Below are 19849 nucleotides of genomic sequence, written 5' to 3'. Positions count from 1 at the left end.
AGGCTCAACTGGATGTAAAACAAGCAATATTTCGTGCAAAGAAACGGGCTAGAGAAGAGCCTAGTTCTCCTATACTTCAGATTTATTCTGAAGAATTTCAAAATTTGCATAATAAGTGATATGAACTTGTAACACACATTCCTCAGTTTGCAAATATTAAACATTCAATATACTATAGAAGGAATAAGAACCACAGAGTGCAGAAAGAACCGAAGTTAGCGTCAGGCATCATCCCCAGTGAAGAATTGTTCAAAATGTTTGACGGAAAGAGATTTCTCTTTTCAGATGACAACACAGATGACAGAATTTTAATTTTCGCCAGTTCTTTAGCTAAGGAAATGTTGCGAGATAAAACGTTTTTTGTTGGCGGTACAGTTAAGAGTGTAAGGAGCCAGTTCGCCCAACTATATACGATACATGTGGACCTGAGAAGCAGTGAAAGTGAAAATAACATCACTCCTATTTTATTTGCACTTCTTCCTGGCAAGAAAAAGGGATCATATACTCGGATGCTCGAAAACATTATGCAAGCTGTCCCAGAATGGAAACCAGAGAAATTCACAGTAGACTTTGAGACTGGTGCTATCTTTGCTCTAAGAGAAACATTTCCTCAATCTAAGATTCACGTATGCTTTTCACTTTCACGCAGTGTCGGTGGAGGAAGGTTCAGGAAATAGGAATGACGACCCTTAACAAGGAAAAACGAAGAAATAAGACAAAATGTAAGAAACTGTGCTTCACTTGCTTTCCTGAAGCCTGAAGATGTAGAGAGTAGATGGATTCTAATTCACAGTCAAGCTCCGCCAGATGAGAAATTAACAGAATTCTTCGACTATTTTGTTGAACAACGGCTGCTGAATGAGTCTATCCCGCTGAAGATGTGGAACTGTTTTAACGTTAGACACAGAACAAACAATCAGGATGGCAACTTGGAAAGGTTTTTGGACGTAATATCATTTGTCCTCAGAATGGAGCAAGCGTAAGTGTCGTTCGTTCAACAAACATATTTTGTAAACAAGAGTGTATTATTAACAGAATGTATGCAAAATTATGACGAATTTTATAGATAAGAAATAATTATAAGCCTAAATTAATATGTAAAGAATTAGTAGTAAACACGACAAACTTCTTACGAAGTGCAAACAGTTATTCTGAAAAAGCAAAAGGCAGCTAATTATGGGACTAGGTCTTCATTAGTATTATTATTAGTTTTTTTTTTTTTTTTTTTTTTTTTTTGCTAGTGGCTTCACAGATAGGTTTCATGGCGACGATGGAAAGGAAAGGTCTAGGAGTTGGAAGGAAGCGGCCGTGGCCTTAATTAAGGTACAGCCCCAGCATTTACCTGGTGTGAAGTTGGGAAACCACGGAAAACCGTCTTCAGGGCTGCCGACAGTGGGATTCGAACTCACTATCTCCCGGATGCAAGCTCACAGCTGCGCGCTCCTAACCGCATGGCCAACTTGCCCGGTGTTCGTTATTTTAAAGGCCAAGTACGGTTAACCGTGCGGGTTCATGGTGTCCGTGGGTCTTCCGAACCCCTGCCGTTAACTTCATGCGCGGAGCTACAGGGCAGGCCTACCTCGAAAATAAATGAGGTGCCTAAAAGAAAAGGGCACGCAGTCCCGGTTAGCGCTAACAATGAACCATTACGTACTTGCACTAGTAATAACAGTACAATATAGATACACTATTTCACGAAAGCTTATCTGTAGGAAATAGATACATCGAGACTACTAATGGTGTGTCGGCAATCGAGACTGTCCCAAAAAAGACGCAACTGAAAGGGAGAAATCCTGGAACGAGCTGGCACTCTTCCCAAATATTTTGTGTCCACAATCACGACTGTCCGCAATCAAGACTGTTCGCAATCGCGACGTCACCCAGAAGGCTAGCGGTTTGACCGTCTGAGCCACTCAGCCCGGCGATGGGATAGGTAAAGCCTAAGACTGAAAATCCAAAGGGCAGGTCTTAATTAAAGTACGGTCCCAGAATTTACCTGGTGTCAAAATGGGAAACCACGGAAAGTCATCTCCAGAGCTGCCGATGGTGGGTTTCGAACCCATCATCCGCGGAATGCAAGTCTATCATCATCATCATTACCATCAACTTCGCCCTGGCTAAGAAAGAAAGTGAGCAGTCTTTTTAATTATGAAAGTTAGCTGTAACATTATTGCCTTCAGCACCTCATCTCTACCGTACAGCCCCCATTGTAGCTGAGCTAAAGACATACCTGGAAACTGTCTGTTTACTGCACCAGTATAATAAGAGCGTTCTGGAAGGAGGAGTGCTCTTCGGAAAGGGTATAATTCACACTTTATGGGTTTAGCATCATGGTAAGATCGACCGCGCGACTGTGGCAACGTTCCATGAAATGCTTCCAGAACATGTGACATCGCAAAATGGTATGTTCAACAGCCTGAACGTTTTCCTTATTTAATGATGTGTGTCTGCACCCAGCAGAGCCAACTTTGGAATGGTGTTTCCCCTTTAACATCGCGAAACACTAGGTAACTGGAAGAGAAAAGGATTCTTTGTGGCCTACAAACTAAATATTATTGACATGAAAATTATTTTCAGAATGAGATTGGAACAGAATATCGTTGCTTAAGAAATACCGCCTATCTGAGAATGCTTTTCTTATCCATTATGTTCTTTCAGAGAGGTCACGTCACGCAGCCACATATATATAAGAAGTCTAGGCCTATCTGTTCTGTTCATTTTCCTATGATTACGCCTATATGAAAATAAACCTTACTCTATCGTACTGTAGGGATGTATGTTTGCACTCCTACAGTATAATGTATATAAGTTTCTTTTTCATTTATACACAAGCACACGAATATGAACACAACGAAAATTGTTCTGATGGCGACAATATGAATATTTCTGACAACATAAACTCTTCCTGTTAAATAGAAATGTACGTGAATATCGTTTTAAAAAATCACAACTTTCAAAACAAATATATAGAACATCAGATTGTGAACTATTGATTATTACAGATTTAAAAATATGATGAATTGATCATAAATTAGCAAATCAGTGCAGGGAGTCATTTATAATGCAAAATGGAACATTACGAGCTCCAAGTAACGGTGATTTTTCAAGTACTCAGGTGTAGCACATCTTATAATCTATCTCGTTATGCTCTCCTATATAGAGTGGAATGACTAGAGAAACACAATGTAAAACCGATCCCAACAACAAAAGTGTCTTTTAAAACGGCTCTACGTAAGTCATATTTCATAGGGATGGACTGTTAGTATCTTACTCACTTAAGCTCTACTATATCGAAAGCTATTGGAGATTAACGTAAATATACTGTACATACACAATACAAAATAAACTGCGTAAAACCGAGCTCGACAGCTGCAGTCGCTTAAGTGCGGCCAGTATCCAATATTCGGGAGATAGTAGGTTCGAATCCCACTGTGGGCAGCCCTGAAAATGGTTTTCCGTGGTTTTCCATTTTCACACCAGGCAAATGCTGGGGCTGGACCTTCATTAAGGCCACGGCCGCTTCCTTCCCACTCCTAGCCCTTTCCTGTCCCATCGTCGCCATAGGACCTATCTGTGTCGGTGCGACGTAAAGCAAAAAAAAAAAAAAAAAACTAAACTGCGTAAATGTGTACACCATTATGGTTTGTACGTTCCTTTAAAATCAAGAGATTGTACTCAATATGAATGGTCCTTAATCTCTTCTAAATCATTGAATGTAAGAGTTGCTAGATTTAAACTAAGGCATGCATATATTTTTATACTACTATATTCTAGTCTGCCGGATCCTTCCAACCCGGGAATAATACGATTTCTCCAACTGCCAAATCTAACCACATCATTCGCTCATTTGTGTCCCTAACAGAAACTAGGTTACGTGCAATAGTATTTCCGATGCGCAGCAGTCCTATCCCACACTTCCTTTACAATTTGCCTTACGTCGCACCAACACAGATACGTCTTATGGCGACAGTGGGATAGGAAAGGGCTAGGAGTGGAAACAAATCAACTGCGGCTTTAATTAAGGCACAGCCCCAGCATTTGCATGGTGTGAAAATGGCACACCACGGGAACTATCTTCAGGGCTGCCGAGAGTGGGGTTTGAACCCACTATCATCCGAATACAAGCTGATAGCTACGTGATTCAAACCACGCTTTCAATTGCTCGGTATCTTCGCTTTACCGGGCGAGTTGGCCGTGTGGTTATGGGCGCCTGTACCTTTAACTAAGGCCACGGCCGCTCCCTTCCCCTTCTTACCCCTTTACCATTCCAATGTCGCCGTAAGGCCTATGTCGGTGCGATGTAAAACAAACTGTAACAGAAAAGAAAAAAATAAGAAGTTATCTTCCTTTTTCCTGAATATAGTAAACTGCTTTATTGAGGGAGACTGAGGTGACGATGGTTGGACTAAGTTTTCGAAGATAATGTCTGGGACTTAAGACAGCCACAGAGCCAGTTGCAATTAGAGCTAATTCACAGAGGCCTGCAGACTAAATGAAGGAAACAAAGAGTCTTTAATGAAGTTGTTTGTGTTTAAGTGTGCATGAATGTAATTTTTTCTGCAACGTCCCATTCCAGGTAAAAATTAAAACTTCAATGACTTTCAAGTACATAATCCAGAGCATGAAATCTCATAATTTGAAAGCGCCATTTTGACTATTGTTAGTCTCACGTTACATTTTTGCCTGATAATAGGAAGTTTCTAGGACACGTCCCTAGTTACATGTTATCAAAACAATAATGTGTTTTATTCCTAACAACATGTACACATTCATCTACACGCACTGAAATTAGACATGCGTGATAAATATATATTTTTTTACCTGTTTGTCCGTTACATGAGTAGAGTAGGTAATTTAGTTGTGACATGGTTAATGAAACCGCATTTGAAGTACTGAAACAATGTACCCTAAAACTTCATTAGTGTTCACAGTGATGAGCTTGACAGTCATTGCCAGTTAGTTTGGCAATCATATCGTGAGCCCTATTTATCATATGTCTATTAAACTATGTGCATTTACGGTCATTGGGATAATGAACTTACAATATTTCGCCACTTAATAGAAAATTGTATGTAGTAATAGTATGCTCTCATAATATAATTGTGCATATCAAGGACTGCTTGCAGCGTTGCAGCTACAAGCTTAGAGAACACGAAGAAGTGCACCGTAATCGGAGACAAGGTCGTTGTTTCTTTCTTCTTCCTCCCTTCCTTCCTTCCTTCCTTCCTTCCTTCCTTTCTTTTTTCTTTCTTAATCCGTTTGCTCTCCAAGGTTGTTCACTCGGATTCAGCGAAGGATCCCACCTCTACCGCTTCAAGGGCAGTGTCCTGGAGCGTGGAATTTTGGGTCGGGAGATACAACTGCAGAGGAGGACCAGTACCTCCCCCAGGCGGCCTTACCTGCTATGCTGAACAGAGGCCTTGCGGTGGGGATGGGAAGATCGGAAGGGATAGACAAGGAAGAGGGAAGGAAGCGGCCGTGGCCTTAAGTTAGGTACCATTCCGGCATTTGCCTGGAGGAGAAGTGGGAAACCACGGAAAATCACTTCGATAATGGCTGAGGAAGGAATCGAATCCCCCTCTACTCAGTTGACCTTCTGAGGCTGAGTGGACCCCGTTCCAGCCCTCGTACCATTTTTTAAATTTCGTGGCAGAACCGGGAATCCAACCCGGGCCTCCAGGGCTGGCAGTTAATCACACTAACCACTACACCACAGAGGGGGACAGAGACAAGGTCAATGAATACAAAAAGGTTTTTGCATTATTATTATTATTATTATTATTATTATTATTATTATTATTATTATTATTATTATTATTATTATTTCTTCTTCTACTTTCATTTCACTCTCTTTGGGGACGTTGAATCAATCATTTCTCACCGAGCTTGGTAGCTGCAGTCGTTTAAGTGCGGCCAGTATCTAGTATTCGGGAGATAGTGGGTTCGGATCCCACTGTCGGCAGACCTGGAAATGGTTTTCCTTAGTTTCCCATTTTCACACCAGGCAAATGCTGGGATGTACCTTAATTAAGGCCACGGCTGCTTCTTTCCCACTCCTAGCCCTTTCCTGTTCCATCGCCGCCATTAGGACTATCTGTGTCGGTGCGACGTAAAACAACTTGTAAGAAGCAATGATTTCTCTGTGTGTTGTTCTTTTCTTAGTGTCCAGTATTTCTTCATTCTTCCTGATCTTCGTTTCCTCTCGTCTTCCTAGATAATAGGTTTGGCTTTTAATTTACATACATTTGTCTTGGAACCTTATATTTTCGTCTTTATCTATTACTTTAGCTGTTCGATCGAATAGTGGATTTTTTTTATAATTTTAAATTCTACTAGTTATATTTCAGTTTCTTTAACCCGAGTTTCGTTTTGTGATTATGGAAGAAGTCAAAGATTTGTTTGTTTAATCTATTAGAGTTCATTCTGATTAGTTGGCCGTAAAAATGTATCATCCTTTTTCGCAGAGTATTTGAGAGATTTTCAATTTTGTGTAGTGTTTCATTTTTGATGTAGGTTATCTTATTATCCTGAAATTTTGGTCCTATATCTTTCAAAAAAATTTCCTTTCTTTTAACTCAAGTTTCTTCATCTGGCCTTTTAAATGCATGTTTAGTGCTCCTAATGGGTGCAGTGCTCCTGGTTTAATTACTGGTAATTATTATTATTATTATTATTATTATTATTATTATTATTATTACTTTCTACTTGCTTTACGTTGCACCGACACAGAGAGGTCTTATGGCGACGATGGGAGAGGAATGGCCTAGGAATGGGATGGAAGTGGCCGTAGCCTTAACTTAAATAAGGTACAGCCCCAGCATTTGCCTGGTGTGAAAATGGGACACCATGGAAAACCGTCTTCAGGGCTGCCGACAGTTGGGTTCGAACCCACTATCTCCCGGATTCGAGCTCACAGCTCCGCGGCCCCAAACCGCTCGGCCAACTAGCACGGCATTATTATTATTATTATTATTATTATTATTATTATTATTATTATTATTATTATTATTATTATTATTATTATTATTATTATTATTATTCTCTACTGAGTTGCTCAGACGGAAGTACGGTGGTCTTCTGACCTCAAGACGGCGATTTCTATCCTGGCTCAGTTCCGTGCTATTTTATGATGTTTAAATACGCCAGCATTGTGTCATTTCTTGGCACGTAAAATAACTCCTGCGGCTCCAAATTCGAGAGCAATTATAAAAGTATGTAGTGGGAGAGAAAATTCATAACATTAATAATAATAATAATAATAATAATAATAAGAAGAAGAAGAAGAAGAAGAAGAAGAAGAAGAAGTTAATAATGAAAATGACCTGACGCGTTGGCTGAATGGTCAGCGTTATGGCCTCCGGGTCAGAGGGACCCCGACAGTGACGTAACTGAATAAAATAGTGCTCACGGTAAGCCGTGGTTTGGCACCCATTCCAAATATTAGGGCACAATGAAATTAAAACTAGAGTTCGGTATAGCAATATAAATTATGTGAAGCACTTAATTCACTTATTTTAAAATATAGTTTTTTATATTTTAAACTTTACAACACATGCAGTAGCAGTATTCGTAGTAGTCACTAATTACGTTTTTCACATATTTACGTACATGTACAGAACTCTTCTAACAACATTAATATTTAAAATAAATTTAAAATTTAAAATTTAAAATAAATATTAACCTCGTAACTGTCTCTTTCACATATTATTATTATTATTATTATTATTATTGCTAGTTGCTTTACGTCGCACCGACACAGATAGGTCTTATGGCGACTATGGGACAGGAAATGCCTAGGAGTGGGAAGGAAGCGGCCGTGGCCTTAATTAAGGTACAGCCCCCGCATTTTCTTGGTGTGAAAATAGGAAACCATGGAAAACCAATTTCAGGGTTGCCGACAGTGGGGTTCGAACCTACTATCTCCCGAATATTGGATACTGGCCACACTTAAGCGACTGCAGCTATCATATCCCCGGCCTGATTTGTACTTTGTCGTGAGAGCGTTTTAAATTTAAAAGCACAGCTTTGCCAAACTGTAATAGAAGAGGCATTGAAATCAACGTTTTATTGTTCATGATATGAATACAGAATTATTTAGCCTCCAATATTTACTACTAGGCAATCTATTGTCAATGACATTTTAATACGAAGCCACATTCTACAGTGACACCATATAGGATTTGCTTTTCGAGCACAATAACACATTCCATTAAAAGGTTAAATGTAAATGTCAGAAGTCAGAGTTCACACGAGTTATCATTCACTAGCGCGTTTTTAATGTTTTTTTTTTTTACTTTCGTTTCATTTCTCGATTATGTCGTAATGGACGGTAGAAGATTTTTTGTTCAAGATGTTAGAGTGCGCTATATTCTCTATATCAATGTATTGATAATAATAATAATAATAATAATAATAATAATAATAATAATAATAATAATAGTAATAATAATTTGTATGGCCTCAGTTGCCGTAAAGAGGCGTATTTGTTCTAATGCCAATGGCTACCTGCATGTGAATTTCCTGCACCTGGTGCATGCACTGTGCACGGTTGAAAAGGCGACTTCGCTGGTTGACCAAAGTGCAGACCCCCCACTCCTCGATCTGGAGCAATAGCGCTGTCTCTCTCTTTCCCCACGCCTGCCTCGCTCGCTCCGCCTGTCTCCCTCTTCCTAACTTGCTCTGTAGCGCTCCAAATCCGATCCGAGCTGAGCCGAGTTGAGCTGAGCTTAGCCGAGTAGCCCAGAGGCGAAGCGTTGGTCCGAGCCGAGCCGAATGGGTCTGATGCACTGCACACAGCAACTCTGCGCCGCAATTTGCACGCGTGAGATTTTGGGCGTTTGAGAGGCCTTGCTATAGGCAGACGGTAGAAATTTCAAGAGACGGGAGCGAGGTATGATGATGTAATGAGGAATGAAGGGACTAAGTTACGTTGCGTAACTAGCTGAGTTTAAGCCAAACAATATTGTCATTGCAACCTATTAACACGGCCGCAACGGCATGTACTATCAGCAGTACACACTCGCCGTTCTCAGAGCTGTCATGTACCGCCGGTAGTACAAACACGTTGTTCTCAGAGCTGTCATGTAGCACCGGTAGTACACGTACGTCGTTCTCAGAGCTGTCATGTACCGCCGGTAGTACCACGCGTCGTTCTCAGAGCTGCCATGTAGCACCGTTAGTACCACGCGTCGTTCTCAGAGCTGTCATGTAGCACCGGTAGTACACACACGTCGTTCTCAGAGCTGTCATGTAGCACCGGTAGTACCACGCGTCGTTCTCAGAGCTGTCATGTAGCACCGGTAGTACCACGCGTCGTTCTCAGAGCTGTCATGTAGCACCGGTAATGGCCGCTTCCTCCCCGCTGCTAGCCCTTTCCTATTCTTTCGTCGCCGTAAGACTTGTCTCCGTCCACGCAACGTAAAGCAAATTGCAACAGAAGTTTTAAAACACGGCAGTTTCGCCGCCTAAATATCAATGGCGATGCCTTACCTTGGGTACCGTTAGAAATCTCTCTCTTAGTGCAGGATGATGATACACTATGGTTAGCCTACGACCCTCATTGGCAAAGGCTGTGTTAGAATTTATTTTCATGTCGAGTCCTGAATTAATAATAATAATGTTATTTGTTTTACGTACCACTAACTACTCCTTTACGGTTTTCGGAGACGCCGAGGTGCCGGAATTTAGTCCCGCAGGAGTTCTTTTACGTGCCAGTAAATCTACCGACACGATGCTGACGTATTTGAGCACCTTCAAATACCACCGGACTGAACCAGGATCGAACCTGCCAAGTTGCGGTCAGAAGGCCAGCGCCTTAACCGTCTGAGCCACTCAACCCGGCAGTTTCTAATTAAAATTCCATCCAATGATGTGTATATTTCTGAATAGGGAATCCAACGTTTAACACAATGGTACCGTTGCGGTAGAATTAGGATAATTAGAGCAGATGTTATACGGTGTACGAACTTTTGGCTTGTAACTTAATGTGCTCGGGCTATGTAGGATGCCCCGGGAGGAATGGTCAATATTCGGGGATATGAAAAGAACGATCATTTGAAGCAAAATAATTCATGTGCATATATGCCCTATTCCAAATTGTTTCCGAGATAGAAACTTAATATACATTTGTTTCTAGGCTAGTGGCCCGCACGTACGCTGTTTTACCCACCCAAACGTTTTGATGTTTTATTCTAGATCAGGGCCGCTCAAACGCCCAAAATCTCACGTGTGCAAATCCAGGCGCAAGAGCTCCGTGCACTGTGCATCGGTCCCGCTCGGTTCGCCTTGGACCAACGCTTCGTCTCTGGGCTACTCGGTTAAGCTCGGCTCAACTCGGCTCGGATGTGGAGCGCTACGGGGCAAGTGAGGAAGAGGGAGAAAGGTAGAGCGAGCGAGACAGGCGTGAGGAAAGAGAGAGACAGCGCTATTGCTCCAAATCGAGGAGTGTGGTGTCTGCACTCTGGTCAACCAAGCGAAGTCGCCTTTTGCACCGTGCACAGTGCATGCACCAGGCGCATGCACTCTGAGAGGCCCTGTTCTAGATTAACCTTCCTCGTTGCTTTCAACCTCTTTGCTCGGGACGTCTTCCTGCCATTAAACTAGTCCCTTGATCGCGCAGCTGTACTGTCAGTGAAGTAGTGCGAGGGTCCGGCTCTATGGCTAAACGGTTAGCGTGCTGGGCTTTGGTCACAAGGGTTCCGGGTTCGATTCCCGGCAGGGTCGGGAATTTTAACCATCATTGGTTAATTTCGCTGGCCCGGGGGCTGGGTGTATGTGTCGTTTTCATCATCATTTCATCCTCATCACGACGCGCTGGTCGCCTACGGGCGTCAAATCAAAAGACCTACACCTGGCGAGCCGAACTTGTCCTCGGACACTCTCGGCACTAAAAGCCATACACTATTTCTTTTAGTAGTGCGAGGGATTGAGAGTGTATCAGAGAGAAGCATCGGTTAACTGTGTTTGTACATGCGCTGGCTAAAATGCCACACATCTACATTAATGAAGCATATGAAGATTTGGTGTACCTATGCTTACGCCTTCTACGATGGTTTTCTAGAGAAGTGTTCAAATTTTGAGGATTCGCTCTTCATTAATATTTTAGCCAAGTTCGGGCGTTTTGGCTATGGGATTTATTAAAAATTTAACGTTTCAAATCTTTTGTAATCTTATTCCCGCTTACTTTTCCGACATGTCTCCGTGGCGTAGTCACTGGCGCAATGATGTAGGGAAGTGAATGTTTCGAGTTCGAGTCCGACCTTCGCCGGCACTATTTTTTTCCTTTGTGATACATCTCTTATTTTATTTTATTTTTTCAATAATTTATTCGCTTTGGTCTCTTTTGTTTTAGAGCTATTTGCATTGTTTCTTTCTTTCCTTCATTCATTCTTTCTTTCTTTCTTTCTTTCTTTCTGCTTCCTTAATTCTTTTACCCTCCAGTGTTACTTTTTCCCTCGAATTCAGCGAAGGACCCTACCTCTACCGCCTCAAGGGCAATGTCCTGAAGCGTGAGATGTTGGGTAAGGGTACATTGAAGAGGAGGACCAGTACCTCGCCCAGGTGGTTGCACCTGCTATGCTGAAGAAGGACCTTGCGGGAGCGATGGGATGGTTGGAAGAGATAGAGAAGGAAGACGGAAGGAAGCGGCCGTGACCTTAAGTTACGTACCAACCCGGCATTTGCCTGGAGGTGAAGTGGGAAACCACAGAAAACCAATTCGAGGATGGCTGATGCGGGAATCGAAACGCCCTCTACTCAGTTGACCTCTGGAGTCTGAGTGGATCCCGTTCCGTCCATCGTACCACTCTTCAAATTTCGTAGCAGAACCGGGTATCAAACCCGGGCCTCCGAGGGTGGCAGTTAATCACACACTACAACACAGAGGTGGATATTTACAATAATTATTTTAAATCATTCTTCCTAGTCGCTTGAACGAGTCGTAACTTTTATTCGTTACCGTTGCCGGCCGCACTGCATTTAAATTTCAACGAATAAAACTTAACGACGCGATCAAGCGACAAGGACGAATAATGATTTAAAGTATTGTAAATAGCTCTAAAAAGAGACCACAGCAAATATATTATTGACAAAATAAAGTAAATTAAGGGATGTATCAGTAAAAGAAAAAAGGTGTTGACCAAGGTCGAACTCTACGTGCGCTGGTGATGGCCACGGAGACAAGTCAGAAATATATGAGGGAATAGGACTACTAAAGTTTGGGAATAGATTTTAAACGTTAAATTTTGAACAAAATAAGGCCCACTGGCAAAAACTTCTTTCTTTTTTAATCCATTTACCCTCCTGGGTTGGTTTCTCTCTCGGACTCAGCGATGGATTCCACCTCTACCGCCTCAAGGGCAGTGTCCTGGAGCGTGAGACATTGGGTGGGGTATAACAGGGGAAGAAGACCAGTACCTCGCGCAGGTGGCGTCATGTGCTATGCAGAACAAGGACCTTGCGGGGGTTATGGGAAGATTGGAAGGGATAAATAAGAAAGAGGGAAGAAAACGGCCGTGGCCTTAAGTTAGGTACGCTCCAGGCATTTGCCTGGAGGAGAAAGTGGGAAACCATGGAAAACCACTTCGAGGATGGCTGAGGTGGGAATCGAACTCCCTCTACTCAGATGATCTCCTGAGGCTGAGTGTACACCGTTCCAGCCATCATACCACTTTTCAAATTTCGTGGCAGAGCCAAAAAAACGAACCTAGGTCTGTGGGGGAGGCAGCTAATCACATTAACCACTACACCACAGATTGGGACCACAAACGCTAAAATATTTTTAAATGAAGGGCAAATCCTCAGAATTTGATCACTCTTCTAGAAAACCGTATGGCGACCTCCCCTTGTCAGTTAACTACCATCCTGGGAGAATACCATCCTAAGTACTGGAAATTATCCACCTGTTCCAGATTCGCATTCCCTACCCGGCATTCGACAGTGACATAAAATAACAAGTTTGCTTGATTTTTAAAATCCATGTGTACAGCCAGACCCTCGCGGCTGTGCTGCGCGAGACTCGCTTTGAAATTAGGAGTTACGTAATTTATTCCTAGCAGAAACTCTATAAACGTACCGTTGTGGTGGATCTCAACCCTTTTATTCCCCTCCCCACCCCTCTTCCGCGGCTATTTATTTTCTTTACAAATCCAACGACGATCGTCATTTTATGAGAGTGAGTTTCTTTCTTTCACCATTTTCTTCTTGACAAAGCTGAGACGATGGTAACATTAGAAGAAAGCACTTCACTCTCTTTAATTAATTTCGCATTCGATAAGAAAAGATTGAATGTTAATGTAAATATTGTACTGTATATTTGTGAAAGTTGTTGATCATTCTTCAATTGCACTGTTTCTAATAGAACGGATGAGGTTATTGGAAATCGCACGTTACTCCCCTTTTAGGCTTCCCCATCAATTCTATAGCCCAACTGATATCAGTGATCGTTTAGGCGTCCAGTCTATATGATCTGACACTGTGGTCAGGCGGCTCAAGACCCGCTGATGGAAAAATAAAATCATCAGAATATTGCCCGGCAGGGTATGAGAGGTGGTGGTATATAATTTGTAATCACTAGATTGCTTGTCAAAAGCCTGGATTCAATTCCAAATCTTTCCGCATTGTTCATGTGGATTGAGGGCATATGACACTACTGATGGTTATCTGTCCGTCAGATGGCGACGTTAAAGCCTTGATCAGACCCCTTGGTGTTATTCGACAGAAACAGGCTAAATTGTTATCGTGCTGGCCTTTGGTCACACGGACCCCGGATTCGATTCCCGGCAGGGTCGGCAATTTTAACCATTATTGGTTAATTTGGGTGGCACGGAGGCTGGGTGTATATGTCGTCTTCATCATTTCTTCCTCATCACGACGCGCAAGTCGCCTACGGGAGTCAAATCAAAAGACCTGCATCTGGCGAGTCGAACTTGTCCTCGGACACTCCCGGCTCTAAACGTCATAAGCTAAATAAAACCTAAATTCACATATCGTCGATGAAGAAACAATACCTCGTATGCCACAATGATCTTCTTATCCATTATCTTCCTTAAGACTTGTCACGCCTCCCAGCATCGCATGAACATGCACTCCATCAGAACAATTTTCGTTTGTTCATTTTATATGCCAATGTGTAAAGTAAAATTAAATTTCTATGAATTATACTGTAGGAGTGCGTAAATACGTCAATCGAACATACATTCCTATAGTCCAATACGGTAAGTTTATTTTCCTTTCACTCATCGGGACATGTTCGATCCTGGCTCAGTCCGGTGGTATTTGAAGGTGCTGAAATACGCTAGCTTCGTGTTGGTAGACTTACTGGCACTTAAATGAACTCCTGCGGGACTAAATTCCGGTACCTCTGCGTCTCCAAAAACCGTAAAAGTATTTAGTGGGACATAAAGCCAATAACATTATTATTATTATTACTCATCGGCATAGGAAAACGAACACAATGAAAAATGCTCTGATGGACTGCATATCAATGTGTGGCCGGGAGGCGTGACCAGTCTTAAAGAAAATAATGGATCTTTTTGTTTTGTTTACAATTTTGCTTTACGCCGCGCCGGCACAGATAGGTCTTATGGCGACGATGGGATAGGAAAGGCGTAGGGGTGGGAAGGAAACGGCCGTGGCCTTAGTTATGGTGCAGCTCCAGCATTTGCCTCGTGTGAAAATAGGAAACCACGGAAGACCATCTTCAGGGCTGCCGATAGAGTAGTTCGAACCCACTATATCGCGAATGCAAGCTCACAGCTGCGCGCTCTAACCACACGGCCAACTCGCTCGGTAATAACGGATAAGAAGACCATTGCGACATACAAGGTTGTGTTTCTTCAGCTTCTATATACTCTATCGAGTAGATTAAACCTACTGTTTCCTCTAAAATATTGTAACAATATATAGCTATATGGCGATGGTGTTGATAATAAAACCATTTAAACTTTGTTGTAGAAGTGACCTATCGCTTAAATGTTATACAGGAGGAAACTTTTTTTTTGCTAGTGGCTTTACGCCGCACCGACACAGATAGATCTTATGGCGACGATGGGATTGGAAAGCCCCAGGAGTTGGAAGTGGCCGTGGCCTTAATTAAGGTACAGATTCAGCACTTGCCTGGAGGGATCCCGACAGTGGGATTCGAACCCACTATCTCCCGGATGCAAGCTCACAGCCGCGCACCCCTAACCGTACGAAAAACTCGCCCGGTCGGGGAGGAAAATGAGGACCTCAGAAGAGTTAATACAGTTTCTATATTATTGACTGAAGACATCTCCTAAAATTCATAAAACATAATTTTACAACCATGCAATATATTTTGGGAACAAGAGTCTATATTATTCATTTGCTTAATAATAATAATAATAATAATAATAATAATAATAATAATAATAATAATAATAATAATAATAATAATAATAAACGCAATGGTAAGTGATCCCATTTCTTAGAGTTCGTATAATATATCTTCAAATATCGGAGACTATTACGTGTTGTTACACCGAAGTTTCGATGGCTTATAACTCAAATGCACGACTATAAAATAATGACTTAATTCACAATCGCGAAACCATCAAGGACTTATGTTTGAATGACAAAAGTGTCAGGTGTAAATGGGAAATAGAAATGATTTGTTTATTATTATAACGCTCGATCAACTATCCGGTCAGTACCTCTGTGTAATACTTGTTAAGGAATTCCAGTGCTCTCTTAAGTAAGATGTGATAGGTGACAATGATGACAGTCAACAATTCAAGTGATCTTCCAACAATCATTTAACTAGCAGTAATGTTGCGAACCACAATCAACAGAATGATATAGTGTATGCCTACGTCTTAGTCCCGATTTTCTTGATACGTAGTCAGGGATGAAGTCAAATGGAATAACATGACATGTTCTTTTTTTTTTTTTTTTTTGCAATCGTGATGCCCTTCCTGTCACCAACCTCAGTTGAGAAACTGATGAAGATGAAATGAATGAAGGTGAATTAAATTAGGTAAGGAGGTACAAAGTACCGGCTGTGGCCTATGAATAGCAAATATCCCGGCATTTCACTGTAAGTGAAAATAGGAAACCACGGAGAACCATTCTCAGGACAGCTGATGGTAAGTTTCGAACCCACTCGCCTCTCGAATACAGAGCTTAGCTCCCTAGACGTTGTGGGCTAACACCTGCAGCCACTCCACTTGGTACGAAATGTTGCAGCGTGGACATAAATGTTAGTAGGGTTAGTTATTTTTTTCCACTAAACGATCGTAAGTAAGAATTTGCACTAATATGCAGGGGATTTTAATCGTTTTAGGAATCCTCATCATTTTCACGAGTGGCAATTCTTGTTTTCTTATAATTCAAAACTCCAAAATAGATATCGCTTTCAGTTCGTTTACTTTATTTCGTGCCGGTAGGTTTAAGTAAAACGTATGAAGCAATAAGTAAAATTCTTAATACAAAAAAAAAAAAAATAGTGAGAGATATGCTTTCAAATGAAGTGTGATCTTAAGTTAATAGAAGTTATTGAAGGGATGGATGATACACCACCATTTTTTCTCCGGATTGCGGAAGTTTCAAGATAGATGGAAATGGAAAGAAATAGAAAATGAGAAGGGAATTCATCCTCGAAACATTCAAATTCATATCACTGAAAAGTGGTTCTGGCAACTTTGTAGGCTAAAAAAATTAGAGATTTAGTGAATAGTTGTATTCGCAGGTTTGACAGAGAAATACATATTTTAGAGAAATACCAAGTTTTTTATTTTTATTTTTAAAAATTTGCTCTACGTCCCATTTGCCTGGTTTGAAAATGGGAAACCACGGAAAACCACTTTAAGGGCTGCCGACAGTGGGGTTCGAACCTACTATCTCCCGAATACTCGACACTGGCCGCACTTAAGCGACTGCAGCTATCGAGCTGTTAAGAAAAAGTAATACATCCTTATGCACTATGAAAGGCCGTCGAAATGTTTGCCTTTTTGGAATTATTTCTTGCTAACCAAACTGCACATCTCTCAATATTGTAGGACTTTACAGATCTTGACAACGTTTCTTCATTGTGCTTATATCATAATGATAATAATCGTGAATCATTGTTCCTAAATTTTCAGAAATAATGTTTAATACAGGTTATGGTCTTTCAGTGGCGAGCGACATTCCATCACACCCAATCACAAATTGTCTGCGTTTCGTAATTTTCGACATTCAAGTTTCCTACAGTAACGTTGAATGCTCGCTATATCATCAATTTTACTCTTGTTGGTCTCAAAATATTCGTGGCTGCCTAATCCATAGCCCTAACAAAATACCTTCCTCTAGCTGTTCATACGATGGAGTAAACTTGGTATCACTGGGTGAGATGGCCGTGCGGTTAGGGGCGCGCAGCAGTAGGCTCGCATCACAGAGATAGTGGGTTCGAATCCCACTGTCGGCAATGCTGAAGATGGTTTCCCGTTGTTTCCCATTTTCACACCAAGCAAATACTGGGGCTGTACCTTAATTAAGGCCACGGCCGATTTTTTCCCACTCCTACCCATTTCATATACCATCGTCGCCATAGGACCTTTCTGTGTCGGTGGGACGCAAAGCAAATAGCAAAAAAAAAAAAAACCTTCCAGTAACCTCTTAAAATATCAACAAGATTTCATTTGTTGACATTAATTTTAAGAAATTAGCGCAGTTTAGACAATTACTAGATAAGAATATCCTTTAAAGTACTGTACATCCGGATGCACATCTGGTGAACCACAGTGCTTTGCAGTGTACTATATCTCCTTTACTCTAGGCTGGTGTATGTTTGTTATTTTCATTTTTGTTTCCCTTTCCTTTGTCATTCGTTTCATTTTCCTTCCATTGCTATGGATTCATTGAGACTGCAGTGTGTCGGAATTACGCCATACAGAAGTTATTTACGTTATCGAAATCTAACGACACCGATTTGGCGCTTTTAAGCATTTGTGGTCATTGTTGAACAGCAGTTTTCCTTACATGGCCACTGTGATCGAACCATTTGTTCCACAGTCCTACAGGTTTTTGAGAGTTCTAAATTACTGAAAAATTAGCAAAATGAAATAGTGAATTGTTACTGATATAGGTTAACGCATTTTCAGGAAATTTCAGAGAATTGTCCTCGAAATACAGAACATGACCATCGTGGAGTTTCATCATCATCATCATCATCATCATCATCATCATCATCATCAGTGATTTTGACCCTACGAAATCCCGACATATGCCAATTTTTGATCGAATTATTTTGGGAGATGACAGAATTCGTAAATTTCAACCGATTACAGTGATGATAAATTATACTACAAGTGATCTATATGGGCTTAAATACCTCTTATTACTTTCATAATCGTATCTCAGTGTGATCCATGGATTTAACAATATGAAAGAGTTGAGTGGTGCTTGTAATACAATACCTTATACGGCCAGTCCCTGTAATTTAGTGAATAGTTGTATTCGCAGGTTTGACAGAGAAATGCATATTTTAGAGAAATACCAAGTTTTTATTTTTATTTAAAAAAAATTGCTTTACGTCCCACCGACACAGAAAGGTCCTATGGCGACGATGGTATATGAAATGGGTAGGAGTGGGAAGGAATCGGCCGTGGCCTTAATTAAGGTACAGCCCCAGTATTTGCTTGGTGTGAAAATGGGAAACAACGGGAAACCATCTTCAGCATTGCCGACAGTGGGATTCGAACCCACTATCTCTGTGATGCGAGCCTGCTGCTGCGCGCCCCTAACCGCACGGCCATCTCACCCGGTGATAAATATAAAGTGCCATATATTCTCTATAGAGAATGGATGGTATGAAATATGGGTTGGAGTCGGTAGGTAATAAACTGAGAAATATGTCGACAGTGACGCACCATGCGGCCCGACCTTAAAGATCAGGCGGCAATATTGGAACTATGAATGTTGCATGTTAAAACTGATTGAAATAATGATTTTTGCCTTGTTCTACTATGGAAGTTGAATGTTGATACCGGTAGAAATAACGAAACTCAATGTTTTCGTTCTGTCCGAATCCTTGGCTGAATGGTCAGCGTCGAGGCCTTCGGTTCAGAAGCTCCCAGATTCCTGGCCGGATTGGGGATTTCAATTGTGTCTAATTAATTCCTCTGTCTCGGGGACTGGGTGTTTGTGTTTGTTCCAACGCGGTCCTCTTCATATTTAGACAATACACTACACTCCCAATCACCACAGAAACATGCAATAGTGATTACTAGATCTCGGATTTTTTGGTGCTTAAATGTTATTTTAGTTGCCTAAAATAGACTCTCAAATAGGTTCTAAAACATTTCTTATGAAGCTTTAATTTTATGTATTTTAATAGGCATCAATTAAGAATCATTAGGGGGAAATATATTATACAAATTTCACTCACCTCTTTGAAACGAACGTCACGGAATATAATTTTGCCATCTGACATAAAACAGGGAAATTTTTGAAACCACTTTTTAATTAACGACTACTTGTAACCTGACACTATCAGCATAATTCATAGTGTATAGTGCACTACTTACGCTCAGTTTCAAGAACGTCCCGCTAGGTGCGCTGGCAAAGTGCCATATATTCTCTATAGAGTATTTGGTGTACTATACACGTCTGAGATGTGTTAGCAGACTCATGTGTAACAGGCTAGCACTCACTGGGTCAGTAACTAACGCAGAAAAAAGCCTACGGGAAATTATCTTGTTCCTCATTTCGGTCCAATTGCACTTCACTGACATCTGATGGTGGCACTTTGGAGAATGCAACCACTTTTCCGACTGAGGACTCTCAAATTGGACTCAATCGAGAAAGATGCAGATTTTTTGTTCATGGAAATTTCAGTCAATTTAGCAGTATT

The sequence above is a fragment of the Anabrus simplex genome, chromosome 1 (genome assembly GCF_040414725.1).
Source record: "Anabrus simplex isolate iqAnaSimp1 chromosome 1, ASM4041472v1, whole genome shotgun sequence".
NCBI classification, from domain to species: Eukaryota; Metazoa; Arthropoda; class Insecta; order Orthoptera; family Tettigoniidae; genus Anabrus; species Anabrus simplex.
Note: the sequence above shows the minus strand (reverse complement) of the source record.